At 37.3% G+C, this 18943-nt stretch overlaps 1 long non-coding RNA gene across 1 annotated transcript in view; it reads right to left on the bottom strand.

The window, feature by feature from the left end:
- Positions 1 to 5171: 5171 nt before the first annotated feature.
- The window catches only part of LOC123516304, a 15381-nt gene continuing 1609 nt past the window's right edge, over positions 5172 to 18943 (bottom strand). The window contains exon 2 of the long non-coding RNA XR_006678155.1: positions 5172 to 5337. This is a non-coding gene — a long non-coding RNA (uncharacterized LOC123516304). The remainder of the gene's footprint in view (positions 5338 to 18943) is intronic.

An 18943-nucleotide genomic window follows, 5' to 3' on the forward strand; every position in this document is an offset into this window, starting at 1 on the left:
GACGAGTCCGATTTGATTGTACCCATGACACCTTCCTAGTATGAAACAATGATATCGGCCATAGGGAATGCATGGAAATGACAATTTTTTTTTTTTTTTTTCATTTTCATGTTGTGCGCTATATTGCCTGTAAGTTTACTTGAAGAGCATGGGAAACGCTGTCCAGCTTTTGCCCATTAGTGGCGCAGGCAATTTTGTTTATAGTGGTACCCATATTAGGGCCCATATCTCCACCCAAGTGCATCTTTGGTGTAACCACCTGAACCTGCTTATCATATATATATATATATATATATATATATATATATATATATATATATATATATATATATATATATATATATATATATATATATATATATATATATATATATATATATATATATATATATATATATATATATATATATATATATATATATATATATATATATATATATATATATATATATATATATATATATATATATATATATATATATATATATATATATATATATATGTATATATATATATATATATATATATATATATATATATATATATATATATATATATATAAAATTTTATACAAGAGTGAAGACTACCAAGGGCAACAAAGTGTTAAAAAAAAAAAGGCCCACTGGAACTGCAGATTCCCTAAACGATTGGAAAGAGTCAGCCAAAAGCCAGGGACAAATGTCTTGACACCTCTCTCTTAAAAGAAGTCAAGTCGTAAGAAGATGGAAATACAGAAGCAGGGAGTTCCAGAGTTTACCAGTAAAATGTATGAATGATTGAGAGTATTGGTTAAATCATATACTAGATGGTTGGACGGAATAGGAATGAGAGGAAGTAGAAAGCCATGTGCAGTGAGGCTGCAGGAGGAGGGGAGGCATGCAGATAGCAAGATCAGTAGAGGAGTTAGCATGCAAATAGTAATAAAAGATAGAAAGAGATGCAACATTTCGGCGGTGAGAAAGAGGCTGAAGACTGTCAGAGGATGGGAGTTGAAGAGACGAAATGCTTTTGATTCCATCCTATCTAATAAAGTTGTATGAGTGGAACCCTCCCTAAAACATGCGAAGAGTACTTCATACAAGGACAGATAAGGAAGGCCCTCTCCAAAAAAAATTTTCTTTTTCCTCTTCAGACCGTTCATCATTTTTTCCTTCTCGCCTCTTCCAACAATTCCTTATATCTTCTCCTCTCTTCCTCATTTCAATTTTTCCTTACGTACACCTCTTTACAACCTTCTACATCTCTTTATTTTGATGTTCTATATAAAATGTCCTCCGTAGATTGTTGTGACTTCAGTACTACTTTAATCGGTCTCCTTACTCACTCCTTGTACGGACCCAGTCTATGGATCTCTTCCACTTCTTGTAGGTCTTTTTTTCCTCATTATTTAGATTTTTGAACAGATCTCTTACCGTTTTTAATTCTTCTTTAATTCTCTTAGGCTTATATGTTATATTTTGTTCTTTCATCCCAAATATTAACACACTCTTCTTCTTTTCTGCTATTTCTCTTATCAATGTTTCCTTATTCTTCATAACATTAACCAGTTCCTTAGACCTTTCTTTTTTGTCTTCATTCAACTGATCTTTAATTATTTCTTGTAATCCAACCATCTCAGCTTCCCTCGACTCAGTCCATTGTGTTTTCTTCAGTTCCCACTCCTTTCAAACCTTTCACTTTGCTCACTGATCATTTCCTTAAAGTCATCTTTCTCCTTTACAACTTTCTCCATTTTCTCCTCCAACCATCTCTTGTATTTTTCAACCTCCGCTCTCGAGTGTGCATTCTCATCCACCAATAGTTTTTCATTTTCCTCCAGTCTCTTAACTCTTTCCTTCAAAGCCTTGCGGAATTCTCTATCCTGCTCCTCCTCACTCCTCTGAACTTTTAATTCCTTCACCAACTCCTCAAATTTCTTCTCTAACATTACCAATCTACCTTGCATTGTTGCTCCTGTTGAAGATGGACTCATATTTTGTATGGCCACTTTTGGTTTTGCTCCCTGGGCCTCATCGGCATATTTTGAATTTGGTAACTTATTTCTTACAGGTTTATCCATTTCATTTCACTCTTCCTGGGAGCGTGTGGGTGTGTGGTGGTGTGCACTGGCGGCCAGGCCTGGTAACTTTGTGTGTATGTGGTGGGATGTGTGTGTGTGTGTGTGTGTGTGTGTGTGTGTGTGTGTGTGTGTGTGTGTGTGTGTGTGTGTGTGTGTGTTAATATAAATGCATCTCCTGTTTCAGATCATGATGAATCATAACTGTAGTATTAAATCTTTATACTTAGGTGACGCTTTACAGCAGGCAAACGTACACTTGCAAAGCTTCAGTTCCCATCCTGTGGGTCGAGGACGATCAAGACGCCCGCTTGCTATCACCAGTTCGCTGAAACCCCGCCCACCTCTGACGTAAAAGGAATACGTGTGTGCGTTCAAAGCAAGGAAGAAAGAAACTGAACACGGGACTTTCAGATTAAGAGAAACGTTTAATAGGAAAATAAAAGAAGGAAATGATCTTACTGGGATGTTGCCAATGCCTGCTACTCATATAAACGTAATCACTTTCAAATACAACACTAATTCAATGTAGTGTGAAGTTTTATTTCTTTGCAGAGAAGACGGAAAAGGGAATCACACAGCATCCTTCTTCTGTAGACTGAATATTAAACAGGAAAAGTAGCAGATACGATTGTATATAATTACGTATATGCTATTGATAAGAATGTTTTGTACTCTCTCTCTCTCTCTCTCTCTCTCTCTCTCTCTCTCTCGTATAACATTTTTTATTTCTGCTCATGATAAGTTATTGTATTATGAATCTTTTTTTATACTTATTTGATGCTCTACTTGAGATCACCAGAAAATCAACTTCTATTCTGAGTCAGTAACAATCAAGCATCCTACCTATCATCTTGTAGTCGGTCCCGCCTACTTTTGACGTCATGCTATGTATATGACGTCACGCCAATTATATGACGTCACGCCCAAAACCTGCTGTTCCACCGCAAACCGCTTGCTTGCAGGTACGTACATGATGTGGTCCAAACATGAGCAAGAGTTTCACATTCTCTTACACTCAGAAGTGGTAAGTTGATTGCAAGCTAATATTGATTGCAAGCTTCTCCAGTCCATCTAAGAGTACTCTTACCTCAAAACATTATTTTGCTCACACTCATCACTCTCCATTATCACCACGGCCTTATATTTCCTATTATGTCTATAGCCGTCTTGACCAGATAAACACAGAGCTCTCTCTCTCTCTCTCTCTCTCTCTCTCTCTCTCTCTCTCTCTCTCTCTCTTTCTCTAAAAGTGAAGGCTTAAAACGAGTAAATGATGACGAATACCCAGTGTGACACAGCCTTCGTTGTTTACCACCTACTTTCCCATACAGCTTGTCAAGACAGACGCGACGACCTTGAGGTATGCCCAAAGAGAAGTGGCAACAGTGCACCTGTACTTTCCATTTCACAACACTGTCAGCAGCAGAAGCAGCAGATGTATTCACGTATTTGTAAAGCTTTTTTAAGGTTCTTTTCATTTAAAAAAAATCTCAAGTGTTCAGATTCACTTTAGTTCACTGTGTTCAATAGCTCGGTGCGAACGATAAACCCGAGATTTGTCAGAGGAACCTCACTAGCAAACCAGCAGACGACAAACATACTCTTAGTCGTGAATGTTTCAGATGCTTTCTACTTTGTCTTCAGGTGTTCGCTGCATATGTTTAAGTTTCTTACAAATGTATTTACCAGTAGAGACCTCTTTTATTTTTTTTGTTTTTCTTTCAAAGCAGAGCACCGGGCAATACATACCTGATGGTGAGTGTTGCCGCCCTGAGAATTTTGTTTTATAATTTGAAGTTATCATTTTGTTGCGATGAAATGACTGTAACGCTGCTTTATAGAAGGCTACGAGTTTTAGATCTCTTAATACTGTGAGGAGAAATGTATGAGTATTATTAACCATTGACCACAAGAAAAATTTATACAGAGAGAGAGAGAGAGAGAGAGAGAGAGAGAGAGAGAGAGAGAGAGAGAGAGAGAGAGAGTGAGAGAGAGAGAGAGTGGGAGGTGTTTTGGATATGTTTTATAACAAATAGACATAATCAATGTTGCATCGTTTGCTTTCTTCCGTAACACATTGATGACCACCTCCCCGTCTACAGTTCAGTCTGCGTGGCGGTGCGTGCGGTGTCAGCTGCCTATGCTGACGTCATGACAGTCTCTAGTCAGTTCCTCCTCAGCTTCCGGTATATTACTACATTCTTAAAATTACGGAAGATGCTGTGGAGTGAGACCTGTCCATCTTCTGCAGCCACAGCGTACGGCAAGGTGAAAGCACAAATGAAAGTGTTTACTCTATATTTGGCAAGATCTTGTACTTATTAGTCATCTGTTGTTTACTTATTTTGTTTTTCTTCTATATTGACGTACATTTTTTTTTTCTTTATATTTAGATACATCTTTTTTTGCTATTTTCTAATTTGTTGACCTTCACATACTCAGTACTATATTTGTTTTCCTTAAGTGCATTTAACTCAAACGTTTGAGAGTCTCCTTTCTGTGAATAAATAATCTTTACGAAAAGACTGAAAATTATGATTATTTTTTTTCAACATTTATATAATTAGTAAAAAAAAAAGTGAAGCCAAGGATGATGAATAAATAAAAAAAAAACGACAACCACACATAGAATATTAATGAAAGAGAATGTGAAGCTACAGAAACTGATAGTGAGGAGGTGCAGCACGATAAAAAAAAGTAATATAACTTGAAAAAAGAATAAACTTCCTGTGGCGGCTGAAGACCTTGGCGAGGAAGAAAGGAAGTGTTGACAAGGTGTGGTGGAAGAAACCTTAGACGGCCGGAAGGGAGCAAGAAGGAGAAGGAAGAGAGGAAGTAAGAGTGAGGCGGCTAAATATCGAGGGTGATTTGTTTAGGTCTCAAGGCTGCTACGGCTGGCGGAAGAGAGAGACAGAGAGAGAGAGAGAGAGAGAGAGAGAGAGAGAGAGAGAGAGAGAGAGAGTTCAGGAGCAGATGCTCCGGAAAAAGAGCAAGATAGGCATGACTCTCTCTCTCTCTCTCTCTCTCTCTGTCAAGAAATTACTCTGAAGCATTTACGATTAAGGAAATATTTAAATTCTTGTTCATGGCTGAAGGAGAAAAAACAAAAGAAAACGTTCTATGAATTTTATTACCAAAACTTTCCAATATTCAGTGGCAGATAAGTATACAATACCAGGCATGATGATGAATGATTGTGATCAGACAAAGCTGTAGGACAGCGTAATGTCTCAAGGCTTTCTCTCTCTCTCTCTCTCTCTCTCTCTCTCTCTCTCTCTCTTACATTCGCCATCAAGCTAACTCCACTGAATGAAATCCTTCCTTCAACAGTGATAGGTTTTCCTACCCAGTATTAATACAGATATGCCAAAAATAATCGATCTGAGAGAACAATATATAGTCAATCTATCCTGCTGAATGAAAGGAATATATCACAATTAATTACATCAGTACTATATTACTTTATTTATTTATTTATTTCTCTCTCTCTCTCTCTCTCTCTCTCTCTCTCTCTCTCTCTCTCTCTCTCTCTCTCTCTCTCTCTCTCTCTCTCTCTCTGGTGTAGCATTGTGAGCGTCACTTTTGGCGAAGTTGGTGATCTCGCCTTGGAATTAAGCGACATGATACTCAACATTTTTTATTTATTTTTTTTTTCATCAGACCCAACTGGAAGCTAAGTGGGACGCAAGGAACCCTAACCTCTCCCAGTTAATAGAACACTGCTCTACGTCAGCAACTTTCTACCACACTATGTAGGTTGGCGTTGACGTCAAGATGTACTGGGCCAATCAGCATCCAGCATTGTGACGAGCCCTCGGATTGCATCAGACAGCGCGGCGCCTTGTGGTGGCACTAGTAATTACATCCGGGCTGCTCGTGATTCATTCATTGACACCTTTACGTGTCCTTATCAGCATTTGATTATTTAGATCCTTAAGACTCTCGATGAAACACGTGCATTCCAGGAAGACACTGTCGTCGTCGTCCTCCGTCTACCTCCAATAGATACTTGCTGCGGCTGACATACTTGCACAGGTGACGCGTGTTGACACTGCTGCGTTTCTCTTGGTAACGTTCTCCAGCGTCTCGGCGAGCCAACAACGTCACAGCAATTACACATTCAAGGTGATGGGCACAGTTTTGTCTCACGTGCGTACGTCCACGTCGGAAACCCAGTAAAGGTCAGGTTGGGTGACCGAGAAGACTTTCGCCAACCTTGCTCAGGGGTCGGCGGAGGCCAGGTGGGGCCACCCCGGCAGTGAGTTGCTGCGTCTCGGTGCCTTGAGCTGTGGGCTGCCTGGCAAGGAGGCGACTGCTGGGATCTGGTGGGGTAGTAGAGGAGGTGTTCCCGGCAGCTGGACGTGGTGTGGTCGGGGTATGTTTCGCAGCAGAGAACGGTGGAGACGTGGTGATGACAGGAAAGATGGCGACGACGAAGACGACTTGCCAATGGAGATTAAGGGACTATCAGGTGGAGTAGGACGGCAGATGGTGTAGATGGACAATTGCTGCCTCGTGATGGGCGGCGTGGGAGGATAAACAGTGTGGACAGAGAGATGGCGACGACACACGGGAGGTGTAGGCAGCGGAACGAGAGTCTTCGGTTGGTTCTTTTGTATGAAACGACGAGTGCATGTGAAAATTAGTAGCAGTAACAACAGCAGCACCCCAGCAGCCAGAAGACTATGTCCCACCACTAGTGCAACTGTCGCTCCTATTTCAGAGAGATGCTCCTTGCCAACCTCCCCTGCCATTGTGGAAGACTCGCTTGACATTGTGTATCTTGACTAGAGTGGCACTTCACAAACACTTGAGTCCTTGATCCTTCTGCCACCGATACAATGAATGAGCGAGCTCTAGTGAGCGGGAGTCTGTCGCCCACCGACGAATGTAGCTGAATGACGCGGTACAGCGGTGCGCGCAGGGTTTTGTATCCCAGTGAAGGTCAGGGCCCTGCAGCCACAACACGAATAAAAGAAAACGAGGAAAAGATTTTACATTCTTCGCGCAACCCACTGACGTCACTCGATGAGACTCATAGACTCAGAATAGGAAAATATTACCATGTCTGCTACTCCTCACATGCAGTGCAAGTGAACGGGTTACCTGACGAGGTTCAACGTAATTCACCCAAATCTTCACTTCGAAAGTTGTTCGATGTTGTTAATGTAATCTAAGGAGGAAAATACTGATCACTTAAGTCACGATTTCTCAGAATTAGTGTTTATTTCAATGCTTGGGAAGACTTAGGTAAAACAGGTTCGTCTCTCCAACAAGCGGCAACATGTGTGCATAAAGTCAGGCATGAAGCTCACTGTGCTCCATTACGGTAAGGCCCTTCATGAATGCTGTTATTTGTATTACAATGACGATAACAATAATGATGATAATGACGATAATAGTAGTAATGATAATAATGATAATAATGAAAAATAAATAACAACAAAAACAACAACAACAATAATAATAATAATAATAATAATAATAATAATAATAAAAATAATAATAATAATAATAATAATAATAATAATAATAATAATAATAATAATAATAATAATAATAACAATAATAATGATAATAATAATAATAATAATAATAATAATAATAATAATAATAATAATAGTAATAATAATAACGATTATGAAAATGATGATAATAATAAAAATAATCATAACAATAACAATTATAGCAACAACAACAACAACAACAACAACAATAACAAAATCGTCATCATCATCATCATCATCATCATCATCATCATCATCGTTATCATCATCATCAACAGCAGCAGTAGCAACAGCAGCGGCAGCAACTACTCTCAACTTCAAGTTGAGCAAGTTGCTAATTTTGATGTCCATTCTATTGAACAAACCAAGACCTTTAAAGAGAACTGACGTTATATTTACATAAACTCACTCTCCTTAAGGTTATTACGATTGCACTGCACTTTCAACTAAGTCAACAGTTTTTACTATTGTCATTGGAGCTTTCAGATTAAATTACATAGCGCATGTCACAGCGGTAAGATATGCTGATCGATTAGACAGACAATACAAAACTTCCAAAGATAAAACCAGTGCACATTTTAGTTTGTAGTGCAAATATAATATTTCTAGGGAATGGGATTAAACTTTCCTTTGAGAAAATTATATGGGATAGCATAATCTTTTTTACTTCTATTTCTATATATTCTTTGTTGTGCATATATATATATATATATATATATATATATATATATATATATATATATATATATATATATATATATATATATATATATATATATATATATATATATATATATATATATATATATATATATATATATATATATGCGTCCTTGTATGGAGTACTCTTAGCATGTTTAGTGGGGTTTCCGATCACACAGTTTTATTAGATAGGATGGAATCAAGAAGCTATTCGTCTCATCACCCCCCTCTAAAACTGACTGTCTTCAGCCTCTTTCTAACCGCCGAAATGTTGCATCTGTTTCTATCTTTTATCGCTACATTCATGCTAACTGCTTTTTTTTATATTGCTAACTGCATGCCTCCCCTCCTCCTGCGGCCTCTTTGCACAAGGCTTTCTTCTTCCTCCCATTCGTATTCCGTCCAGCTTTCTAACACAAGAGTTAACCAGTATTCTCAATCATTCATACCTTTCTCTGGTAAACTCTGGAACTCTCTGCCTGCTTCTGTATTTCCATCTTCCTACGACTTGACTTCTTTTAAGAGTGAGGTATCAAGACATTTGTCTCAGACTTTCGGCTAATTCTTTACTATTCTTTTATTTAGAGAGCTTCCATTCAAGTGGGCCCTTTTTAATGTTTTGTTGTCCTTAGCAAGTTTCTCTCTTGTATAAAAAAAAAAAAAAAAAAATATATATATATATATATATATATATATATATATATATATATATATATATATATATATATATATATATATATATATATATATATATATATATATATATATATATATATATATATATATATATATATATATATATATATATATACGTATTGAATTTAGATATGATACCGACATCATAAAAAGTGACAGCAAGTCAAGAGAAGAATAATAAAAAGCAAAATGACACCATCCATGGCGATGAGATGCTTACCAATAAAGAAAGAAAAATGTTGTGCGCATCACAGTAATCTTTTTCTTGATGGATCTGGCTCACCTCTTTCTGTGGTTTCTTAACGTCAGAGGCAGCTGCCGAAACAAGCTGGTACGATCCGCCTTGAACTGCGAACATGTGGCTAGGTGCAGCTCCCCACTGCCCGCACTGACTCCGTAATGCAATGGAGAAGCAGTTTTTTCAGTCGTTCATCCTTTTTACTGATAAATTCGTCAACTTCTTCCTTGCTTCAGTATTTCCTCCTGTCTATAACTTATTTCCTCAATAGGGAGGCTTTTTAGACACCGGGTAATTTTGGACTTGCTCTCTCTCTCTCTCTCTCTCTCTCTCTCTCTCTCTCTGATCTGTTGCTTTTTACCAAAGCCCTTACGACGTCACACACACACACACACACACACACACACACACTGGGCAGCTGCTAGTGTTAGCACTCTTTGGCGCGGTCATGCAAATGTGCGAGCCTATAACCTAAGCGTTTTCAATTTGTGGTGTGCATACCCCTGCAGAGGATGCACCAAGGGTCTGGCAGGGGGTACGCCAATCCCACCGGAATTTACGAATACACAGTGTTTCTTTTCCACTTATGACAAAAGGAAGGAGGTACATGGCTGACAAACAATATCTGTAAAGGTGTACGTGGGAAAAAAAAAAAGGTTAAAAACCTCTGGTGTAGACCCTGTTCACATAGCAGCTAGTATAGGTACTGTGCAGGATGTAACCTGAGTTGTTGTGGCCTCGCTGTTCCGGTGTGTGGTGTGTGAATGGTTTCAGCCCCACCCGAAGATCGGTTGGGATGACCTTTGAGCTCTTTCCGCAGAGGAACGGCTGGCTAGGTGGCCCGTAGACGACCTTGGATGTATGGCACACACACACACACACACACACACACACACACACACACACACACACACACACACACGGCCCGGTAGATCAGTGGTTAGAGCGCTGGCTTCACAAGCCAGACGACCGGGGTTCGATTCCCCGGCTGGGTGGAGATATTTGGGTGTGTCTCCTTTCACGTGTAGCCCCTGTTCACCTAGCAGTGAGTAGGTACGGGATGTAAATCGAGGAGTTGTGACCTTGTTGTCCCGGTGTGTGGTGTGTGCCTGGTCTCAGGCCTATCCCAAGATCGGAAATAATGAGCTCTGAGCTCGTTCCGTAGGGTAACGTCTGGCTGTCTCGTCAGAGACTGCAGCAGATCAAACAGTGAATTACACACACACACACACACACACACACACACACACACACACACATAATGTAGTGGTTAGCACGCTCAACTCACATTCGAGAGGGCCGGGTTCGAGTCCCGGAGGCGGCGAGGCAAATGGGCAAGCCTCTTAATGTGTGGTCCCTGTTCACTTAGCAGTAAATAGGTACGGGATGTAACTCGAGGGTTGTGGCCTCACTTTCCCGGTGTGTGGAGTGTGTTGTGGTCTCGGTCCTACCCGAAGATCGGTCTATGAGCTCTGAGCTTGCTCCGTAATGGGGAAGACTGGCTGGGTGACCAGCAGACGACCGAGGTGTATTACACACACACACACACACACACACACACACACACACAGACACACACACATCTGGAAAGTTAAGTTTGATGGCTGACTTTGAAGTTCTGTTTGTGACTAAATTAACTTTTTATCCTGGTCCGAAGAAATCGAAAGAAACACTGATGACCATTTGATCAAAAAATCTCTTTCATCAGAGGTCCCAAATCCTTCAATAATATCTCTCACAAATATTTTTTCTTATTTCCTTTTTATTTTTTATTTATTTAATCATATATATGCATATATATATATATATATATATATATATATATATATATATATATATATATATATATATATATATATATATATATATATATATATATATATATATATATATATATATATATATATATATATATATATATATATATATATATATATATATATATATATATATATATATATATATATATATATATATATATATATATATATATATATATATATATATATATATATATATATATATATATATATATATATATATATATTATTTATTTCATTTTATTTTATTCTATATCATTTATTTTATTTATTTATTTATCTATTCTATTTATTTATTTTTTTTTTGTGTGTGTGTGTGTGTGATAGCAGACCTCGCTGCACAAGGCTTTCTTCCTCCTCTCTCCCCTATTTTGTCGAGCTCTCTAGCGCAAGAGTTAACCAGTATTCTTAATCATTCATCCTCTCTCTGGTAGACTCTGGAACTCACTGCCTGCTTCTGTATTTCCGACTTCCTACGACTGGACTTCTTTTAAGAGGGAGATATCAAGACATTTGTTCATTAATTTTGGGTAACTCTTTACTTTTCTTTTAGAGAACCAGGAGTCAAGTGGGCCTTTTTTTTTTATATTTTTTTGCCCTTGGCTGGCTTCTCTCCTGCATAAAAAAAAAGGTCTGTGTGAAGACAAATTCCAAGATGGCCGCCATTTATAGTACACAAATATGTAACTAATACAATAAATAATTAATGTATTTTGAGAAACGGAAATGATTTTTCCTTCTTTTTACAAGTATACATGTGCATGAAGCTTATGTTTTCCATTCATGTAAATACTTGATGGCAGCTGAAGCATGCTCAGCTGGTCAATTAATCAACGGTGGTTACATTGGAGGCCTACAGAGGTACTTATCTTCCTGATACCTGTACTAGGGGAATTTTCAGAAAATTAGTTTTCTATGTGTGTAATCTAGTCAATAAAACTTATTGGTGTGTTTCAGATTTCAGTGCAGGATTGCGTCTCTGTCAAGTCGCTGAAAAACGTATAGAAATATTATAGAGAGGTGCAGTGTCCCTGAGCGTGGACAGCTTTGTGACGCGGCACAGTCAACGCATAGCAAAACTGAAGTCTTGCGAAAACTTAAAATATAAAACTTTAAAGTGGTAGAGGATAGGTTTTGAAAGATAATGATGATAATGCTAGGATGACGATAATAATGATATTGACAATGATGACGTTGATGATGATAGTGAAATTAATGATAATAGTAATAATAATAATAATAATAATAATAATAATAATAATAATAATAATAATAATAATAATAATGATAATTATAACTACTACTACTACTACTACTACTACTACTACTACTACTACTACTACTACTACTACTACTACTAATAATAATAATAATAATAATAATAATATTAATAATACTACCATTACTACTACTACTACTACTACTACTAATAATAATAATAATAACAAGAACAAGAACAACAACAACAACAACTGCTGCTGCTGCTACACTGCTGCTGCTGCTGCAACAACACTGCTGCTGCTGCTGCTGCTGCTGCTGCTGCTGCTGCTGCTGCTGCTGCTGCTGCTGCTGCTGCTGCTGCTGCTGCTGCTGCTGCTGCTGCTGCTGCTGCTGCAACTGCTGCTGCTGCTGCTGCTGCTGCTGCTGCTGCTGCTGCTGCTGCTGCTGCTGCTGCTGCTGCTGCTGCTGCTGCTGCTGCTGCTGCTGCTGCTGCTGCTGCTGCTGCTGCTGCTGCTGCTGCTGCTGCTGCTGCTGCTGCTGCTGCTGCTGCTGCTGCTGCTGCTGCTGCTGCTGCTGCTGCTGCTGCTGCTGCTGCTGCTGCTGCTGCTGCTGCTGCTGCTGCTGCTGCTGCTGCTGCTACTGTTATGGTAATAATAATGGTGATTATAATAATAATAATAATAATAATAATAATAATAGTAATAATAATAATAATAATAATAATAATAATAATAATAATAATAATAACAATAATGATAATAATGATAACAATAATAATTATACTACTACTACTACTACTACTACTACTACTACTACTACTACTACTACTACTACTACTAATAATAATAATAATAATAATAATAATAACAATAATAATGATAATAATAATAATAATAATAATAATAATAATAATAATAATAATAATAATGATAACAATAGTAATAATAATAATAATAATAATAATAATAATAATAATAATAATAATAATAATAATAATAACAATAATAATAATAGTAATAATAATAATAATAATAATAATAATAATAATAATAATAATAATAATAAAGATAGTAATAATAACAACAATAAGAACAACAACAACAGTAATAATAATAATAATAATAATAATAATAATAATAATAATAATAATAATAATAATAATAACAATAATAATAATAATAATAATAATAATAATAATAATAATAATAATAATAATAATAATAATAATAATAATAATAATAATAATAATAATAATAATAATAATAATAATAATAATAATAATAATAACACAAATGAAAATAATAATAACAATAATAATGATAATAATAATAATAATAATAATAATAATAATAATAATAACAATAATAATAATAATAATAATAATAACAATAATAATAAGCGGTTTATCAAAATTGCAGTATATACAGTACACACTGAAGCTATACAAAGGGACACGGACAGGGCGAGGCGTCTGAAGAGGGAGTAGATGTCACGTGCATGGGTGACGCAGCAGGCCCGCCCCTCAAGCTGCTCCATAAGAACACAAGAACATAGGAAAATGAGGGAAGCTCCAAGAGGCCGCCAGACCTACCCATGGCAGTCCCTGTGTGAACAAAACTACAAGTATATACCTAATTCCACCCATCATACTTATACATCAATTTGTCTAATTTTCTTTTTAAAACTCCTTATTTACTCACCACTAACGACAAGATTACTGAGTCCGTTCCGTTCATCTACCACACTGTTAAAGAACCTGCTTTATCAAGTTAGGATAACTTAAGTTAGGATAATAGCATCATTCCAATTAACAAAAATAAATTTTGTTATAAAATTGTTGATTAGAAACCATAGATCTTAATTTGACTAAAAATTGATGTTAGAGAAAAACTGTGCGTTTCGTCTGACTCAATACGACGGAAAGAGTCGACAGAACAGTAAAAAGACGACGGATATCGTCGACAAGACGGAAAAAGTGCTAGTTTGACGCCGCCTTTACCCATGCAACACTCGGACCGTGGCCAGGAACCTGTGCACTTGGAGGCCCCTCGGTCCCCAAAGCCCGCATGGTTCCACTGTACCACGGAGGCCCCTTTCCTAAACTTGAATTTCTCAAGCTTGAACTGGTTCTATCCTGGCTACTGATTCTAGAATCTTTGTTCATGTCCCCTTTGTTATAACCACTATGCTACTTAAATACTTCTATCAGGTTTCCTCTTATCATACGTCTCTCTAAGGATTGCAAATTTAGTATCTTCAATCTCGCTTTGTAGGGAATATCCCTCATCCCCTTTATCCTTGTAGACATTCTCCATTGGACTGATTCCGTCTTCCCGGTGTCTGGTAGACAGCTTGGGCAGACTAAGGGTGGTCAGGGTGTCTTCTTAGTCGTAGACAGGACCAAGGATAACTCTGCACACGCTCTTTTGCACATTCTCTTACTGCTGCTGTTGAGAGGAGCAGGGGGAGGAATACCACGCTGGGGAGACAGACCTATACTTGAGTTTGGGGAGGATGAATGTGAGATACAATCCCTTTCTGTAGTGGTGACATGCTGTCTCCAGGTCACCTGGTCGTCCACCGTGACACCAAGCAAACTGGAAGATTGAGTCGTTTGCCAAATATATATGCATATAAAGAGCATGAATTTCAGGTGTTGGAGGACTCAGCTAGTACCGTTTGTGGATTTTTTTTTATCACGTTAAGGACGAGAACAGGCTGAGAAAATACAAGATCGGGAAGACTTAAGGCGAGAGAAAAAAATGAGGAATGTATCAGACACTAACAACTCCTTTATGGGCTCATGACGCAGATATGGGTGTTTGATATGGAAGTAGAACATTCTGAATAATGATGACTCCTCACAGCAACCTTTTACTAGATAAATCTGGAGCGTCTCTTACCTCAGATTACGAAAACCAGAACCAACTGTCCAGATGAGTGAGTAGTACGATCCGCCTTAAACCGCGAACCTGTGGTTAATGCAGCTTCTCACTACCCTTACTCAATTCGTCTTTTCCTCATCTGCATATATATATATATATATATATATATATATATATATATATATATATATATATATATATATATATATATATATATATATATATATATAATCATACATGGGCAAGAATGTGACAAGTAATGAAAAAATGCTAATACATTGCTGTGATTACGTAAAAATCATAAAATTATAATAAAAAGCATAAAATTTGTGTAATTATAATTATTTATAATCAAAATGTACTCTGCGGTGATAATCACAATAAAATCATAATAAAATTTTTCTTGATAATTATTAATTAAAATGTGATTAATGTGATTATTTACTTGTAATTTCCATGAAACACTTTACTTTCAAGTCAAAGTATGTTTTGAAAGCATTGGCACCGTCTCATGTTTGTACTTGCTTGTCTACCATGATATAGGGGAAGGTGGGGTAAAGTGGACCAGTGGTGCAAAGTGGACCACTGGCTCTCCCACCAAAACCAATGATACATTTCAATCAGCAGCTGCAATATCTTTCGGTAACATAATGTAAATCGCCCACGAGCTTTGGTACTAAAAGAAAACTTTATTTTAGCTGAAGGGATCTAAGTTGAGACTTTTGTAATACTTGAAATTTAGATACCTTTGTAGTTATATCAAGTTCTTTGTTGTGATATTTCTAAAGAACAGTGGTTATACTGTTAATATATGAAAGGCCATGGTGTGAGAAAGGAGAATGCCTAGGCCACAGGACTACATTATTATATGTCTGAGTATCAATCATGGAACTGGCTACCATTGCGTGTGTGTTTACCTAGTTGTATTTACCTAGTTGTGAGATACTCAAAAGAGCCACACTGCGCTCGTGCTGTCCTGCCTCCTGATCCGATTCTATCAAAATCTTGCTTAAATTTCTGTGTGGTCTTTGCACGCACCGTTTAACCATCAAGTTTGTTCCACGCTGCTATATATCCGTGAGGATATATAGCAGCTCTGGTGCTCCTCATATTATGTTTCACTTGATCATCTCTGTCCAGCTTGTCTATCCCTTCCATTATCCTATATAGTGCTATCATATCACCCCTCTCCCTCCTTTCCTCCAATGTTGTTAATCCCAGTTTTTCCAACCTCTCTTCATAACTATATTCATTTAGATAAGCAGGGATTTTTGTTGCAGCTTTCTGGATTCTTTCCAGCTTCCTGATGTCTTTGTTTTAGATTTGGTGACCACGCTAATACTGCATACTCTAAACGCGGACATATCAATGTTGGTATCAATTTTTTTTTATCATATCTTCATCGATGTATGTAAATGCTGCTCTGATATTTCTAAGTAGATTATAAGTTTCCCCTGTGATCTTGTTAATATGCTTTTAAAACGACATGTTAGAAATGGTTACTCCCAGGTCCTTTTCTTCTGTTCTCTCATTGATTTCTTCATTTCATAGGTAATAACTTTTTTTTGTTCTCCCAGCATTCTTTCCAAACTCCATCATTAGTTAGCATGTCATTTAAACAGTTTTATATATTACTGTGCTCAGATATGTAAAAGTGTACCTCACAGATACAATTTGCCACCTATTTAGGCATTGTCCCGTACTTAATCATTGTCTTTTTTTCATGAATAATCACAGCGAAATGTGACTATAATCATAATCTAATCATAATCACGCACACAAAAAAATAATCATAATAAAAAAAGCAAAACTCAAGTAATCATAATCAAATCATAATCAGAAATATGAAAAAAAAGCAAGTGATCATAATTTAATCACGATCAAAAAAGTATTCCAGAGAATGATAAAAATAAAATCCTAATCATTTTTCATAATTATTCCCATGTCTGATATATATATATATATATATATATATATATATATATATATATATATATTTATAAGGGAAAGGATGAAGCTGTGAGGTCCTTTAAGAATATCCTTCGTTTATTTGGTTACCTTAGTCAAAGCTGAAAACTATATTTGCTGCAGCATGATTTCATTGAACGCCTTTTCTATCAGAAGTTCGCGGAGTCACGCTTTTCAATGTTCTAAAGTTCCATAATCTTGTGTTCCTTACTTTTGCCAGTGTACAAGATATTCAAGATGCTACGTTAGATCTTACCGATACATTTTCTGCATAACAAATCTGCCAGGTTTATATTCCGTCTTAGAATAAACATCACCATAGAGATTGTAGAAATTTATGTGGCTTTTGCACCTTCTGGTTGGAAGAGACTACAGACTCAAACGTGTGTGCTGGCTGTTAAGATTATGAGAACCTGAGAGAATCGCTCATTGTACTGTGATGGATTGCTTGCTTTCCCATGGTAATATGTACAATCCGCTCTGCGAATAAAACCGAAACTTCCTTATTTGTACACCACATGGGATGTATTTATTTTCTTACACAAAGAATACTGTAAATTTTGGCTAATGATCGAAAGCCCAAGGACAGCACAGAATATAGCGCACCTGTCAAGTTACAAGCAAAATCATTGCTACTGAACACGTGAACAGTGTGTGTTTTGTATTTACCTAGTTGTATTGTACAGGGTTCAAGCGGAGCTCATAGTGTCCTGTCTCCATATCTCCATTTATCTATTTTTTTCTTAAAGTTATGCACACTATATGCTGTAACAACTTCATTATCCAATGCATTCCATTTTTCCACCGTTCTGTGTGGAAAAAACTATATTTTCCAATATCCTTCACACACTGCCTCATCCTGACCTTTTCATGTCCTCTTGTCCTTCCTTCTTCTGTCAACAGCACCAGGTTTTCTTTGTCTATCTTTTCAATATCATTTACTATCTTATACATTGTTATTAAGTCCCTACGTTCTCTTGTATCTTGTAAGATTGGCAGTCCCATTTCCTTCAGTCGTTCTTCATATGTGAAGTCCTTTAATTCTGGCACCATCTTTGCAGTAATCTTCTGTATCCTTTCCAATTTTCTTAAATCCTTTTTAGAGCTCGGAGACCGTACCACTGCTGCATATTCCAGCCTGGGGCATATCATGCTTGTGATGATTTTTTTCATCATATCTTTATCCATGTAATGATCATATCTTAACTGGAAACTTCACATCTCATCTCTTGCTAAAACAGCTTCTATGAAGTTAGGTGTTCTGAGGCGTCTCCGACAGTTTTTCTCGCCCCTCCAACTGCTTACTCTGTATAAGGGCCTTATCCGTCCCTGTATGGAGTACTCTTCGCATGTTTGGGGGGGTTCCAGTCACATAGCTTTGCTTGATAGGGTGGAATCGAAAGCTCTTCGTCTCATCAACTCCCCTCCTCTGACTAACTGTCTTCAGTCTCTTTCTCACCGCCGAAATGTTGCATCCCTTTCTATATTTTATCGCTATTTTCATGGTAACTGTTCTACTGATCTTGCTAACTGCATGCCTCCCTCCTCCTGCGGCCACGCTGCACAAGGCTTTCTTCTTCCTCTCATCCCTATTCTGTCCAACTCTCTAATGCAAGAGTTAACCAGTACGCTCAATCATTCATCCCTTTCACTGGTAAACTCTGGAACTCCCTCCCTGCATCTGTATTTCCGAATTCCTACAACTTGTCTTCTTTTAAGAGGGAGGTATCGAGGCATTTGCTCCCCTAATTCTGGCTGACGGTTTTGGCACTTTTTGTACTCTTTGGAGAGCCAGCGCTCAAGTGGGCCTTTTTCTAACTTTCTTTTTTTTGCCCTTGGCTGGCCCT

Source organism: Portunus trituberculatus, chromosome 40, assembly GCF_017591435.1.
Source record: "Portunus trituberculatus isolate SZX2019 chromosome 40, ASM1759143v1, whole genome shotgun sequence".
Classification (NCBI taxonomy): Eukaryota; Metazoa; Arthropoda; class Malacostraca; order Decapoda; family Portunidae; genus Portunus; species Portunus trituberculatus.